Source organism: Emiliania huxleyi (assembly GCF_000372725.1).
Source record: "Emiliania huxleyi CCMP1516 unplaced genomic scaffold EMIHUscaffold_318, whole genome shotgun sequence".
Classification (NCBI taxonomy): Eukaryota; Haptophyta; order Isochrysidales; family Noelaerhabdaceae; genus Emiliania; species Emiliania huxleyi.
In genome coordinates this window covers 5,213-9,677 of record NW_005199616.1, presented here as the reverse complement: position 1 = coordinate 9,677, position 4,465 = coordinate 5,213, and positions in this window count along the sequence as shown.

Sequence of the window (4,465 nt, the reverse complement as noted above, 5' to 3'; positions counted from 1 at the left end):
GGGGGGGGGGGGGATAAGGGAGCCGAGAAACCCAGATACGCGGGAGTACCCTGGGAGTGAGAGCTCTCATTCATGGTCGCGAAGACAAGGGAAGCCGACAAGCATCCATGCGGCATATGGGACAGGCGGGAGGGACGTGGGGGACTGAGGTGGGGCGGAAGAAGGCGGCGGGCGCACGTTCTGGTGGACGGCCGACTCGATCTCGTCGCAGGTGCGCTCGATGTTGTTGTCGATGCTCTCGCTGCCTAGCACCACACCTCCATAGTGCCGAACCTGGTGGTGTGTGGGTTCGGTCCCGTGGGTGGTGTGGGAGGTGCTGCCCGTCGAGGACTTGTCCGGGATGTAGAGCGAGATCTCCCCATATCTCCCCATATCTCCCTCATATCTGCTGCCCGTCGAGGACTTGTCCGGGATGTAGAGCGAGATCTCCCCATATCTCCCCATATCTCCCTCATATCTGCTGCCCGTCGAGGACTTGTCCGGGATGTAGAGCGAGATCTCCCCATATCTCCCCATATCTCCCTCATATCTGCTGCCCGTCGAGGACTTGTCCGGGATGTAGAGCGAGGGGAGCTCAAACGCGTGCTTGTTCCTGATGCGGCTCGACAGGTTCTGGGTGATCTGCACGATGACCTTCTGCCGGTCGCGCTCGAGCGGGACAGTGTCCGCCTTTGGGAGAGGGAGCAGCGCACTCGTGGTGAGGCGGAAGGCCATCGTGCGAGCCCGGGCTCGCATACGTGTTTGTGCTGTTCACTTTGTGAGGAGAGTGGCGAGCACGGGAGTAGCATCGCCTTTGAGAGGAAGTAGCGCATCTTGGTCGCGTGCTGCTCGTTGAGCCGCTCGATGACGTTCATCGTGCGGTCGCAGAGCGCCTGGCCGTCGGTCAGAGCGAATCTAAGATCAGAGAAGTCATCACTCTCGCCCTCGCAAGTCGGCCAGTCAGCGGAACGCACGACGCCCTAGCACAGGCGGCGGGGCACACGCACGCACGGCGCACTCCGCGTGAGCCTTCTCGGGGAGAAGAGCCGGGGCGGAGCTCACCTGGCCCCACATCTCCCCAGATCTCCCAGATCTCCCTCATATCTGCTGGCCGGGCGGAGCGCATCTGGCCGATCATACCTCCCCATACCACATCTCCCCAGATCTCCCATATCTCCCCAAGAAGAGCCGGGCGGAGCGCACCTGTCCGACCATATCTCCCCATATCTCCCATATCTCCCCCATATCTCCCCAAGAGGAGCCGGGCGGAGCTCACCTGTCCGATCGGGTCAAAGAGGACGTAGATCAGGTCGGTGTGGCGCGCCATCGCGACGATGATGTCCTCGACGGGGAAGGGGTAGTGGAAGGAGCCGTCGACGAGGCCGGGCGTGTCGATGAAGGTGACGAGGTTGAAGCAGCGCTCCTTGGACGTGGACACCTCCGTGCTCAGCCCCGGGTAGATTGCGGGAAAGAAGCCCTTGAGGTCGTGCCGCAGGTGCTCGAAGAGCTGGAGCGTCGCCTTGCCACGCAGCGTCTCGCGCTTCTTGCCGCTCGTGCAGAAGCTGAAGCCCGAAGTCTCGATCGCGACTGCCGTCGTCTGGACGTGCTCGCAGCAGTACCAGTTGATGTAGCTGCTCTTGCCCGCAGAGTGGTTCCCCACAATCATCACGTTGATCTTCCGCCGGGGAGCGATGCAGCTCAGCCCAAGCTTGGAGCAGATGGCCATCAGCTTGTCCTTGCCCGGCTGCAGCGCTGCAGGGTCGAGCTGAGGTTCAGCTGTCTCGCCGGCGCCCGGCTCAGCGTAGCAGGCGGCGATGTCACGGAGGATACGTTCGTTGACAGAGAGCGCCGCGTCCATCGCGGCGTTCGCAGCCTCCTTGCCCTTCCTCTGAGGCGATGCGGCCCACGACATCATGGCGACTGGCGGCGAGCGCTTGCGGCGACGGCGGCGACGACCTGCGGCGACGGCCTGCGACGGTCACGGTCACGGCCTGCGGGACCTGGACCGCCGCGGTTCAACAGTGATGAGGAAAGAAAGAAAAAATCATGCGAGGTCCACTTCAAGATCCTGCGCACTGTCCCTCTGTGTTCGTGTGCGTCGCCCATCTCTCCCTGGAGATGACTGCTCTATTCATTTATTTATCCAAGATCCTGCTCGTGCAGGTGGGCACCCTGTCCTCCTCCCATCCCTCGTTTGCGTTGCTGTTTTCTTTCTTTCTTTACCACCTGATTGATTGATAGAGAGCGCCTACGGTTCCGACTCCGGCTTCGGCTGGTAGTCGACAAGCTGCCGAGCCCGTCACACTGTCAGTGCAAAAATTCTTGTTGGCTTCTAAAAATCTCTCTCTTGACACTTGAGAGAGAGAGAGAGGTTCTTCTCTGTCGCGGAGCCCGACAGCCGCGACAGCGGCGGCCGGGCCAAGGCGGCGGCCCCCGCCGAGAGGGTGCTGCTCGTCGAGCCAGCGGCTGCCGCTGGCGACGAGGGGGGTCCGGACCCGCGTTTGGGGGCGGGTGGTGCACCGGCTCGATGCCGGGCGAGCGCAGCGCCCTCCAGTCGGAGCGGCTCGGGCGAGCGAGGCGGTGGCTCTATGGGCGTCACACTCTCCCTCACGCACATATCATGTCCATGTGACGTGTGCCATGGAACTCTGGTCAGTAGGGTGGCAGAGGGTGGGGCGCGCTGGCGCGCGAGCTTTCCCAGAGCAACAGTGATGGTCTTGCTATGTCACATTCGCCCGTCGTTCGCTTTCCGTTTCAGCTCGGGTTTCAGCTCAGGTCGCCTCCCGCAGGTGAACTTGCAGGCGCGCTCGCTGCGGTGCGTTCCCAGCCGCACAATTGCGTGCCGCACCACTCGCACAGCACGAGGGGTCATGCCAAGAGAGCTTCTCCCCACAATGCCATACTGTAGCAACCACTCCCCAACGCCACTCCCCAACGCCCTATCCCACCGCCAATCCCAGCCGCTGCGCGCACCTCAGGTTGCTGCAGGATGAGAGTGGCGGCAACTCTGCTGCTTTCGCTTCACTGGATGCCTGCGGTCGCTGACGTGATCTGCTCCTACTCCTCGGCGAGGATTAAGATTGATCAGGGCGAAAGCGTGACGCTAAGGAGCTTCGAACAGTGCAACATAGTTGGCTACGCCAATCTTCGTTGGTATGTGGACAAGTTGGAAACGCTCGAGAGCGGCCACATCCAGTTGAGTGCTCAGTTCGCCAATCACGGCTGGTATTGGTATTTCGAGATCGATGGTAAAACGGATGACTTCATCGCCCCTGCTGGCAACCCTGTGACGGCTCAGACTACTAATGCTTTTACCATCGGAGAGGCTAACAGTGATGCTGTGCAGTTCTCCTTCCGCTGCCTAGACGACAACGAGTCCTGTGGAGACACCTGGATCTGGGAACGCAACTGCGACTGCACGATCGCAACAACTTGGTACCTTTATGGCGACCTAGCTAGGCCGCCTTCGCCGCCTCCGCCGCCTTCTCCTCCGGCTTTCGTGATCACGTGGGCCACAGCGGACACTGGGGTGGGACAAAACAGCTGCTCTTCCCTAAACGGTGCCCTCAACAATGTGGAGTATCTCGCTGCCGGCTACGCCCCCTCGGGCGCACCGTACTTCATCGACTCCTCGGCATCGTACCATATCTACTTGGAGCACAACTGCTTCGACGACGGACGTGCCTGGTGGTTCGTGAAACCTGGTGCATGGGGCGGGCATGATTATAGCTGTACTGGCATTGCTTTTTGTCACACTTTTGTCACCGGCGACTCCTCCTCGCCACCGCTCGGCACAGCGACCTGGGGCTTGTTCTGCAATGACACCTGGACAACCAAAAATCTCACGCTGGTCTCAATGCTGGCACCTCCACCATCCCCGCCGCTGCCGCCACAACCGCCAGCGTTCGTGTTGGTTGTCGAGTCGGCGTCTACGCTGCCACCGGTCGAGCTGCTCCCTGTGGCGGTGTTCCAGGGCTTGCTAGAGGTGGCGGCTTTCGACCGCCGATTCCGTGAAGCACTCGAGGAGGGGGAGGGGGTGGCAACCGCCGAGCAGATGGCGAGGCGCAGATGGTTGCTTTTGGCCTTGTGGACAACCAACTCGGGACCAGATTTGTTTCGTGGAAACATTGTCGGTGTCGGGACCGAGGAGAATATGCTACCACTCAAGACGGCATGGAGCCAGATTGGGATAGAGACGCAGGCCATGACGCTCGAGGACGCAGTACATCACTTTTATTTGCCGTTGCCACCACCTGCGTCACCGCCGTCGCTGTCGCCACCGCCATCGCCGCCGCCGCCGCCGCCACCGTCGCCGCCGCCACCGTCGCCACCGCCGCCACCGCCACCGCCATCGCCACCACCGCTCCCGCCGCTTGGGGGTTCCGGCGGTGGCGATGGCGGTGGCGGTGGGATTCCGCTTGGCGCGATCATCGGGGGCGTAGTCGGAGGGGTTGCCGCTGTCTTCGCGTTCATTGTCGCCCTCGTT